Here is a 12,722-nt window from a genome sequence, read left to right as displayed (position 1 = left end):
CCCGCAATTCTTTTTGAATTGATAGGTACCGCAGACCATCCTTGGTCTTTGTTGCGGTCCTAATTGAACTTATTTATGATAGATATTTTTGGTATATCCTATGTACCGCAGTATATTCTATGTACCACAGTACATCTCATGTACCGCAACTATATATCATATCTATCTTCCAATGGTCCTTATTGTTAGTTGTTACTAATTTTTGTTCTAGTGCTCTCCTCAGTTGTTCTACTACAGTCATCCAACCATCCATCCGCAATGATCCAAGATCCATCCGCAATGAAGTCTCAATCCGCAATCACATTAATTAATCTCTCACCTGTGTCATAAATTCTTGAAACAGGGTGTGATATTTAATGATTTCTCATTAAATAAGAAAAAAACATTCAAAAACATTCTTTGTGTAGCATATCAGTGTCTAAGTTCCACTTTTTGAATAAACCTTTTGTCAGACCTATTTTGGGTATAATGACAAAAAGCTCAACTTTCCATAAAAAAATTATTTAAACTGTCTCTTCCTTTACCCCCAAAACGTTAACTCCGTTGCATCTCCCTCCTTTGTACAACAGATTAACCCCTCACCACACGTTCTTCAGACGTGATGTTTAGGGACTCACATTTCATTAAATGCTACCTTTTTTTTTTTGGAAAATCTAAAAAATAAAATAAACCCCTTTTTATCTAATCTGTGGCTGAGATTAATCTTCCAAAAAACAACCCAAACGTTTTTTCCTCATCCAATTCCACTTAGGGTAAAATCAATAACCGCTTCAAATCCGCCACTATAAAACCCTCGTCTTCTTCTCCAAGAAAGTTTTACGCTTTCTGAAAATTCTCCAGTCAAACTCCTTCACCTTCATCTTCTTGCACTCTGTATGACCTGCAACTTCTTCAACCTCTTCAACAATGGTGAAATCGGGTATTTCAAAGAAACTCTCCAAGGCATCTGCCTCAGCAAACCCAACTGGTTCAGACTCTGCCTCAAGAAACGAAATGCCAACAATTGCTTCAAGCAATTTTAGGGCAGTGTTTGAAGACCATCCCTCTTACAATGCTCCGATCAAGTTGATGATCAAGTTCCTGTCCAATCATCCTTTGTTTGGTCCTTTTGATTCGTTCATAGACGTGGTTCCTCAATCAACCCTTTTCAAATGTGCTTTCTCAGCATATCGACCCCTCAACAACCTTCAAGAAGTGCATCTGAATCTGGTAAATGATTCCTTGGTTATTCTGAACAAAGAAAATTTTCTCGACGCCATCAACCTGTTAGTTCATCCTTCAACTAAGGTTTTCACCCCAAGCAAGGCAGACATTCTTTCTACACTTTACCAAATGGGCTACTAGAAGAAACTGAAAGGCATAGGCGAATTCAAGAAGAATCAGTTGCCTGCAGTATGGCAGTTCGTATGCCATTTCGTGATCCGCAGTCTGTCCACTGGCCATGATGTCAACTCCGGACGCACTAATAACATGGGCCTCAAGCTTTTAGAGTTAGTCTGGAGTATCTTCACTGGCCATGATGTCAACTACGGTCAGATCCTATGGGATGACTTCTTGCAGTACATTCCCAAAGAGTGTCCAAAAGAAAACCCTACCGAGCTTACCTTTGCAAGATTCTGGTCACTATGCATCTCAGACCTTCATGCGGATGCAGGTCTCAGCATGGGCAACGATGTCAACTTCTTCATCACCAGAGATCTCAAAAGGTACAATCCCTCTAAAGATCAATCTATCTTCGGACCTGTTGAGAGAAAAACTTTGAGACACACTTGAACAAAGGTTAGAACAAGTATATTGCGGAATAGTTAATCTCGAAGGATCTAAAAGGTCAACAATAATATTAATAAGTTAGAGTTAGATAGTTAGAGAGTTAGTTGCGGAAAAGTAAAGAGATGGAAATGACAACAATTGTTATATCAAGTATATACATAAGTTGATTCATAACGAGGAATGCATTCAAGCCAAGTTAATAAGTGAGATCAAACTTAGTGATTAAGTCACAAAAGACTTGCTCCGAAGAGAGAGTGTACTCAGTTATATTCTAGTAAGATTTGTGGGTAAGAAGATATGCGTAATTTTATAGAGAGATAGACAAGATAGCTTCAGAGAGATGTATTTCTGAATTCTTTTGAAACAGTGAGAATGAGCTCTATTTATAGAGACTCAAGAAGTTACATTTGATTCACTCTCTAAGACTAGCCATGCAAGGCATACTGGACAATAGAGAGTATTACAGAAAGACAAATAAACTAAGTAAAGTAAGAATGACTGCGGTTGACTAGATGACTTTGGATGCGATTGCTGATGAGGGAGCTTGACTGCGGTAGCTTGTTGACTGCGGTAGCTGAAGTTCAAGAGGGTCACTTTTCATGATTCAACAATTTCCCCCTAAGTGACCTCTTTAACTTTTGTTCGGCTATCAAGTTTAAGAAACTTGATCAGGATCCACCAAAACTTCCTGATGTTTTCCAACCAAGTGATCCTCCTTAAAATCTCGAACTTGACTTCGACAGTTGTGTGCTTTGATCTTTCGACTGCGGTTCGACAGATTTCAAGTTGCCTCCTGGTGAGGCGATTCATGGCAGTCATGGGAATGAAGTATTTGACTTTATCGATCTTCCTTTTGAAAATTATTCCGAGTTCAGGGAAGTTGGTTGCACCTAAGGATCTTTCTTGATAACCTTCGGTAGGCATCGGCGCAGGATCGAGTCATGGTAGATCGTACTTCTTGGCAATGGTGGGGTAGATGTCTGCGTCAATTTTAGCAAAATCACAGACAGTCTCTTTCAAAAACGTACTAGCTCTTTCAAGAGCTATCTTCATCTTCGGGTGCTTCTCCGACTTGTTCTGGAACACCTTTGCTATGAGAAAGACTTCTTCAGGACTCATGCAGGGTAAGTCAGCTTGGGTGCGGACATAATCGTGTTCCCTTCTAGCGAGAGTGTATTGGATGAAGTCCGACTTCATGAACTTCCGAGGCTTGAAGTTTTTGACTGCGGATGGTCTATCGTTAGACCATAATTTGTCAATGGGAGAGGCATGTTTTGCATAAAATTGGCTAAGTCTCTCGAATTCCATTGGCAGTCTTTTGTGGTCTGGAAGGTTGCGGTCAAACGGCTCAAACACTGTGAAGTATTTAGCATTTGGGGAGATTGGAACATCCTAGTAGCCATCCGAAGGGGGTTCAGCATATGTGAGGTATGGTTTGTAGTCATCATCCAGCAGTCTGCGGTGAGGATTGATCCAAGAGTTTATCAAGGATTCATCCATGATAGTGTCAAAACCGCATTCTCTCTATATGAGCTCAGCAAGTTTAGCTTCTTTCCAGTCTTTTTTCATTGGGTGGTGGCAGGGGAGTCATTTGAGCTCGGAGAGGACATGTGATCCACCAGATTTTTGAAGTGAGGGGGAGTCTCTGGTTTCTCAAGATTGATCTCCTTTTGTGGTGGAGTGTGATGAGATGGTTGCGGTGAAGGTTGCGGTGTGGGAATTCTTTCTGTAATTATGGGGGGACTTTGATGTTGTGAGATGCTTTTGGAATGATTGGAGTGATGGACTTCTTCTTCACTTCCCCCACTTGAGGAATGCAACGCAGGAGCTTCCTCAAGCCATTTTCTGAGGCCATCAACTTTGGCAAAAACTTCCTGAAATTAGGCTTTAAGGGCATCTGCCAACTGTTGATTGTTGGGGATGGTGGAGTTGAAGAGCAGCCTGTGAATTTCCTTGGTGAGTTGAAGGATTTCAGGACCATGGAAGTTGGTTGACAAAGATCGTTGCAATCGGTTGATAGTAGCTTGAAGGAATGAGATAGTTTACTCATATGCAGTGTGAGTCTCAACTATTAGCTTTTGAGATTGGGAGGATTGGTCCGCAATAGCTGCTTGTAGATCTTTCTTGATTGCGGTCACCTCAGAGATGATGCGTTCCGCAGAAGCCATAAATTCCTTGTGGTCTGCTTGAGGATTGTTATCAAGGGACCGAATTCCCATTTCAACTTTGAGGGAAATGTGCTCAGAAGCCATTCTCTCACGAGTTTCCAAGGGCTCTATCCTTTCGATCAATGACTGCGGTCCTGGCATGTCTTCTGGTTGCGGTTGAGTTGGCTTGACCGCAACGAGAATCTGATCGACCTTTGCTTGCAGGCTCAAAAATTCTTTCCTTGTTACAACATTCTTCTTCTTTTTCTTCTTCTCTTTGGGCTTAGAAGTTGAATGGTGATAGCCATTGGATTCTTCTTCTTCATCAAACATCATAAGATCATCATCAGAGGTAGAGGGTTGATTTACTTCCTGAAGATCATCATCATCAAAACCGAAGGTGGGGGCAGAGCTGACTTCTATTGCGGTTCCTTCGTCTTGGGATTCTTGAACTGTTGGAGTTGGAGGGACTTTGGAAGCACCGGTACCGTCATGAGTGGACTGAGCCTTGCAGATTGTCTCAACCATCTCAGACATCCAATCTTGGACCTTCAGTATGGTGGCTACGGTATTGGCATTGTTAATTGCGTCTGCCCAATACTTAGCCACATAATGGATTTCATGTTCCTTATGTTGTTGTTGCTTGATTTGCAGTTCTTTTCGTGCTTGGAATGCCCTACGGAAAGCGGCATATTTTTTGATGTCGGCTTCAGACACAGGAGTGTAGTGCAACCATAAGTCATTAGATTCTTCACCGTCAAATCCTTGGTATCGCACCGAAGTGTCCTTCGGGTCCACGGATCTTGGCACATTTGTGCTCATCGTGCCTAAACCACCTGTTACTGATGTAAGCAGAGTAGGATTTCCTGAGCTTCCTCGGTCTCCTTGACCCGTAGTCAAGTTTGGCCTCGGCTCAGTTCTGGCAAGGGCGGAAGAAGTGCCCTACGGTTGGGAAGGTGTTTGAAGTGTTTGGGTTACATTCAAGAGGATGGAGTTCAACTCCTCAGGAGAAAAGAAATGCAGTCGGGAAGCCCTGGAGACCTTAGGGCGAGAACCAGTATTATCCTCTTGGGATTGAACTGCGGGGGAGTCTCCACGAGGTGATGAAACAGACTCACTTTCTGAGCCTGAGTGGTATTCGATTGTGGTGTTGAATGGGTCTGCGGCCACCCCAAGGACTACCAGAGCCTTTTGAGAGGCTGAGGTATCAGTCCGGTCATGCATATGGCCAATGGGATTGGTTTTTATTTTCTAAAGGATGGCAATTGGTTGCGCATCCTCATCAGAATCACTATCATTTGTGGTCGCGGTTGGTTTGGTTTTGCGTTTCTTTGAGGGTGCGGTTGGTTTGGGAGCATCATTCTTTGGGGTTCTTTGTTTCTTGGAGACGTTGCGGGGGCCTTGATGGGTTGAGGCTAGTTTCTTTCTTCTTTGAGAAAGATTGGAAAGTGTAGTGGAAGATGGGACTGCGGTACTGTTGGATTAGATGTCTAAGCCCATAACTATTATTGGTATGTACTTGACCCGAGAGTAGCATGGTCCATTTGGGTTGCATATCATCAGGACAATTTGTTAGTATGGACTTTCGAGAGAAGGTTATTTATGGTTTATTAATATATTAAAAGTAATAATATATTAATATGAAATCATATGTTTTAATTAGTATCGATCAAGAATTAATTTGGAATTAATTTAGTGATCAAAAGAGACTAATTAAATCTATGGGGACTAATTATGATAATTAGTTATATTTATATGTGTTGGGCTTATGATCCATGTTGGACCAAGTTTATGTATGGATACATAAAGAGTTGGGCCACATGAACCATGGATCATAAAACCCATGGGTATGGATTATGGGTTATAACCATGACCCTTGGAATCCTACATATAAATAGGTTACTCCATAGCCAAAATCACCACTTCTTTTCTTAGAGAAATATGGAGGTGTTTTGGTGCATGGAATTCTCTCTCAAGAGCCACCTTTGTCCTAGGTGTGTTGTGATTCCATTTGAGGCATTTCATACTGTTGGTGCTAAGCTCTTAAGGCCAAATACATCAAGACTTCAAGCCACATAAAAGGTATGTTTCCCTAACTAGTATATTATATGGTTTATGTCAAATGCATGCTAGTTATAGGTTTAACGCCTTGGAAACCATTTGTATGTATAATAGAGAAACCATAGATCCAATGTATTTAGGGTTGTATGTGCACCATATGATGTTGTAGTATAATAAAACCCAACACTGGTATCAGAGCCATGGGTTGTTTTCTATTATATTTGATGCAAATGTATTTTTTTTCAAGTGAAAGGAAAAAAAAAAGAAAAAAAAACATGAAGTTTGTCAAATTTTATGATAATTACTTGATTTTATGAAAAACTAATTATTTATAAAATTTGAGTCACTTTACTACAAGAGTTGAATTAGGTCAATTTATTAAAAGATAGAATGATATGATTATTTTATTTGTTTTAAAAGTTTGATCTAAATGGTTTTAAGGAGTTACAAATTTTGTCATAAAATTTTGGAACTCAAAAGTTTTTTTAAAAGTTATGATCTTAAGAGTTTTGAAACTTCCATAAGTTATGGATGTGAAATGTCTCATTTATTAACTCTTTAGGTTATGAATTCCAAGAGTCTTCAAAGTATAATTGTCAAAGTTTCAAGATTTGTATTAGTTTATATGATTATCTAATTTCTGGAAAATTGTTGATGTGAATTATCTTTACTTATGAGTTTAATCTAGATCATAGAAAAATTATTTGATTATTGTGTTAGTTGGAATATTTGATCTTAAAGGTGTTTATGAACTCCATAACTTGTCCTCAAGTTATGGAAAGTGAAGAGTTTTTCTTTTTAAAGTGTCATTAAGTCTCATACGTTATGAAAATAGAAGAGTCACTATTTTTAATGTCATCATTAAATGATTTAATGTCTTCCATAAGTTGTCGTCAAGTTATGGAACTTGAATTTTTTTTCATTAAACCTTAATTAAACTCATAAGTTATGAAAAATCCAAGAGTTTTGAAAGGTTTCAAAACTTGTCCTCAAGTTTTGGAATTTGTAAAGTTACCCCCCATGTATACTTTAATTCCAAACTAGACCTTAGAATTTTAAAAGTTTAAAATTCAACCCTTATACTATTATTATAATTTTAATTATATAGATATGTATAAGATAAAGTCGTCTTACCATTAGTAGGCCTCATTCACGAAGCCGGTCTGTAAGGGGGGTATAAGGTTACTGCCTATAAAATGGCAGTTTAATGGGTGTCCACTCTCACTCACCGCTTCCTTGACCGGTGGAGGGTCGTTAGCCGAACAGGTAGGACAAGGACTATAATTCTCCCTTCATTATAAGTATAATGATAAATACTAAGTAACTAAACACTTATAAATTCCCAATCTTAGTTACTTAGGAAAATGTGAATAAGGTGCTAATCCATGAAATTACACTTTGCACTTTGTTTAAGCTGTTAGTGGAGCGTGTGTGGTTAACCGGCACACTAACCTAGACTTAACAAGGTAGGCAAAGGGTAACTTAATGTTTATCATAGTATCTTTGGAGCGTGTGTGGTTAACCGGCACATCGATTGAGGGGTAAATATTAAGGGTACCAAGTATATTTGCATAGTTACTTCACACTTTGTTTTGTGATCCTCGGCATCCCAGTCACAAAACCTGAAGGGCACACTCGAGATTGAAACATGCCATTTAAAAGTTCAATGAATCTCAAAAGAATCTAGGAGTTTCAAAACCAATTAAAACCTAATAATACATTTCGTTTATCTTGGTGGAAATTGGTGAATCGTCATTCACTTACCTTCAAATATTTTATAGCTTGGATTACGACATCCCTCTTCCAAGTTATAAAATAGTTTGTTGGGTCCTAGCCTTAATATATCATATTGGGTGTTATATTATGGACTTAAATCAACTTTACGTGAATTTTCCCATTGTTGATGTCTGGTTTAGACAACAATGATCTTCCCAAACCAAGCTTTTCTAATGAATATGACTTCCCGACTTTGGCTCATGGAACTCATACTTCTCTTCCTCCACCTCCTCCAATTATTCTCCCTAACCCACAAGTTCAATGTCACTCAAGCCCTAATGGCAAGCAAGGTCTATGTGTGATCACATCTTAGAGATGAAGTCACATATTGACAAGCCGGGAGAGTTGGGTGTCAAAGTCTTGAGAAAGTTGGATGTTCAATCACTTTCTAAGTCACATAGTGAGTTCCTTTGGGACTACTATGAAACAGACTATGACATGAACCTTAATGATCATATCTATTTGCTTGGTGCTGCTGAATCAGCAATGATTTGAACGATAGTAAAGCAAATTTGATTAGAAGATCAACTTCCAAAAAAATTTATGGATAATGACAATGGTGACACTGGAAATCCAGAAAAAGCATTCTCTTCCCAATGGAAAGGGATTGGCTATAGTCAACCCGGTTGACCAAATGGTAAAGAGAAAAGCTAAGTCTGAGATAGACCCATTACCAAAGGGTCCATATGTTTATTTTACCAAAGGAAGGGGCGTTGATTGCAAAGCTGCCAAATTTACCTAAGGATGTTAAAGTCAATAAGTTTGACTCTACATCAGGTAGAGCCCATTATCTAACTCTGTTAAGTTCTATTCTGAGATCCTCATTATATGATGTGACTGCGTCACATGTTGATGTTTTAAGAATCAACGAATAGAGAGAAATCTTAAAGGAAGTATATGCTGATTCTGATCGCGAAGGTGGATTTCGATCGCATCAGAATTTTGAGCAATTGCTTAAGAAGTTATGATATATTGCTAAGGAATAGATAACAACAATTTTCCATGTGGATTGTAAGGATAAGTTTTTCCGCAAAGTTTTAAAATAAAAGAAAATTGTTTAATTTTTATTTATTTGAAGTATCCTTACAATGGCATTTGTGGAAAATTGTTGCTTATATGATTCCACTGACAGCAATATTAGAAAATGGATTTGATTCTTTCATTTGTGGTAGTGTCTAAATTTACCAAATCAGGAAAGTTCCTCATCACCCAAGTTTCAATTGGACCGAAACTTGGAATCATGTAAGTTGAATAGTATGATGAATGAGAACTTTCAAGCATTGGAAAATCAAGACTAATTACTTGTTCACATGGATGTGTGAGTCAAGTGAAGGACTAAAGGGATCGAGTACACATTCTTGTGCACTGGTCATGTCCACCACAAAGCTCGTTAAGACTATTTTATTTACTAAAGTTTAGTAAATATGGTTATACTTACAAGTTTAAGTATAATTCTGAAACATTGGAAAAGTCTCAATGTATGGCAGAACGAATGGGGAGAATCAAATTAGGCAGAAAGATAAAAGTTTCTCAAATCTGAAAAGATGGGAGAGTACTTTAGTATCATGTTTGTGATCATCTTAATGATTTAGAAATCATATCACAATTAGTCATCTAAAGGTCATCTTAGTGCATTCTTATGACTAAGAAGAGGAGTCATGAATTGTTGAAATGGTTAGATCAGCAAGATGAGTCATACTTCGTTCCAAAACAATTCTTAGAGTCATACTCCAAGATTGTAACTTGAGTGACATATCTTAAAGAAAGGTTTAAAACACTTGTCAAATGTAAGAGTAAAAGTCTCCTGCTCTTGTACATTTGAAATTGGTAAGTTGTGATGTTTTGGATAAAACAGAGACCAACTAAGGCCAATTGTGTGAAGTGTTTGTCTTGATAAAGAATCCGCACTATCTCTTGAATATTTGGCAAGATAGTCTTATATGTCAAGAGGATAGTGGGAGTCTTAAAGATCCTAAAAAGAATTTCAAGAACTAATCAAGAATAAAACCTGAGGTTCTTCACTAGCACACGACTTGAGGTTTATAACCTATCGTGTTGACATATTCTGTGCCCATTCCAGTTAAAGTTGGCTTTGCATAGGAGTTCTGAAAGTTCTCAATTGATTGCATAACAACTTGGAAGCAATGGCAGGCCCTGTACTGCCAGGTGGCAAGAAGTTAAGATTGCATAAGTTCAGTCCATATGAGTTTGGATTTGTCATTATCCTTGTCTTGTGACTATGGTTTTGACGATTCACATGGATAAGAACACATAAACCATAAAATCTAAGGGTCATAAGGTTTCTCTCCGATTCATGAAAATGATGGTGAGGAAACATTTCCACCAAGTAGATTTGAAGCAGATGGCAAAAGGTCTAAACAATTGAGACTATGATTACGACATCCCTTTTCATAGTTCTGAAATTGTTTAGACACACATGCATGCTATCTAAGGAAAGGTGTATGATTTTGATAAAGTTTTATAAAAGCATCTCGTATCAGAAATCTGAACTTTGGTAAGAAAGTCAATAAAGTATTGATTTCTAGAAGTCCAGCTGATTTCTGAGTACATGTCAAAGCTAGTGGGAGGATAAGTGTTATGTTGATAATCATCATGTTAGTGGGAGCATGATAATTATTGTTAGTGTTGCAAGTTAGCAATGTTAATTATAGAAAACAAAAGTTTCAATTCGTGAGGCTGCAGGGATTGAAAAAGTTGTTTTGCTATAATTAAGGGAGAGGATATACTTCATTTCAGTTCTAAAGGCTTAGATTGAGACCTTAATCATCTTTAGTCAAGAATATATATATGAATTTCATGTTGGATTGGTTCAACTTAATGAAATTCTATATATTGCGTTCTCAAAATTCGATTATGATTACGGCATCCCTCTTCATAGTCAAATTTTGAAAACATGGCAAATAAAAATTTTGTAGCAAAAGACTAGTCTAGAATCATGTCTTTATGTGAGACATCATGAATCGTGTACCATTTGCTTTGGGTACAGGATCGATTGCATGTGCTATAATATTTGTCATTTCCAAATTTTTCCAAATGCCCAGAGGCATTAAGAAGGGAAAAGGTCTAGAATTTGATATGACTAAAATGATTAAGCAATTGTCGAGGACAATCTGAGGTTTACCAAAGATTGGTTGCTCAGGGACAGTTGCAAGTATAGTGCTAATTTTGGAAGGACCATATTGACATATTCTGAAAAGAGGCATCTCTTATTCAGAAGTGATAGTCAAAATGAGAATATGGAGTTGTCTCCATAGGTGGAAGTTATCTGTGTAAGATTAGAAAACTTAATGCAAGAAGCATGTCCAAAGCAATGTACTTTGAATGTGAGACTTAGTTTCCATGGAGTTGATCTCCATTGGAATACCTTATAATGATTGTTGACAAGTCTTTGTGACTTTTTACATATTCATTACAGGAGGGTCAGTGCATATAAGTTTAAAATCTAAACAGATTTCGATAAATGATAGGAATTTGAAATTCTCACATTTTTCGATAAGGATTTGGGAGTGTGAAATTAGAATCATTGAAATTATGTTCAATTGGTTTATTTCACAAAGTAAGGATCATAGACAAACATAGAGTGCATACTTGGTGTATGGCGAAGCTATTGTTTAAGAAAAACATAGTGTACATGCTTGGAGCATGGGACAACTAGTGTTTTTAATTCAGGTATAAAGTTGATAAAACCGAAACAATGAATAATGAGTAATCAGTATGGTGATAAATAAAAGTGTTTATTTATATTCATAGGGTTTGATACCATATTTGATTCATTTATTCTTGTGTTTCACTTTGCATGTTTTGACTTCCAGAATAACTAAGTCGCTCTTCCTGAATCAATAAGTTATTCAAACCATCCACAGTCGGTCATATGTTGGAAGTAGATATGAATCAAGACTGTCATGGGTTGGTTTGTAGAGGTCCAAGTTGGTGGACAAAGTGGTGCTACAACACTCATGAGTGCTCATAAGTTCTGAGTATTGGATTCAACCCGCGTTCATTTGAATCACTTCATGGATTTTATCACGAGTGATCATGAGACGATAATATCTTATATTCTTCAAACCTAGAGATATGAGTTGTTACTATGAGTTGATTATACATTGATTGCACGAAACGCATTTGGTAACTCGATGTTATAAAACGTGCCTTTGTGTATGATTCAACAAGTAGTAGAACAAGCCATATGAGTTGGAGTTTATCCATTCCTTTTACCTTCGGGATAAAAGCGATATCTGTGGGCCCCTCGATGATTTAGCGATGACACATGTGAGTGCTTGGCCAAGCCAGGACTGATTTGATTTGTTCAATCAGTCAGTCATCATAAATCGAAAATCGGGAAACAACAAATGGACAGAGAGAATGATTATAATCCACGTCTCAGTCCATATGATATCTAAAATGGAGGAATATATGATCCCTTATCTAATGGACGCGTCATTGATTTGTTCAGAGTTCGACCGCGGCTTTAAGAGCTACGATTGCTAGTCGGGTTATGAAGTCGTACTTGCAATAATAGTTTTATACTTATCCAAGTGGGAGACTGTTGGATTAGATGTCTAAGCCCATAAATATTATTGGTATATACTTGACCCGAGAGTAGCATGGTCCATTTGGGTTGCATATCATCAGGACAATTTGTTAGGATGGACTTTTGAGAGAAGGTTATTTATGGTTTATTAATATATTATAAGTTATAATATATTAATATGAAATCATATGTTTTAATTAGTATCGATCAAAAATTAATTTGGAATTAATTTAGTGATCAAAAGAGACTAATTAAATCTATGGGGACTAATTATGATAATTAGTTATATTTATATGTGTTGGGCTTATGATCCATGTTGGACCAAGTTTATGTATGGATACATAAAGAGTTAGGCCACATGAACCATGGATCATAAAACCCATGGGTATGGATTATGGGTTATACCCATGACCCTT

This window comes from Lactuca virosa, chromosome 4, assembly GCF_052849685.1.
Source record: "Lactuca virosa cultivar CGN04683 chromosome 4, Lactuca_virosa_CGN04683_v6, whole genome shotgun sequence".
NCBI lineage: Eukaryota > Viridiplantae > Streptophyta > Magnoliopsida > Asterales > Asteraceae > Lactuca > Lactuca virosa.
The sequence above is the reverse complement of the archived record's forward strand: the minus strand, read 5'-3'. Positions refer to the sequence as shown.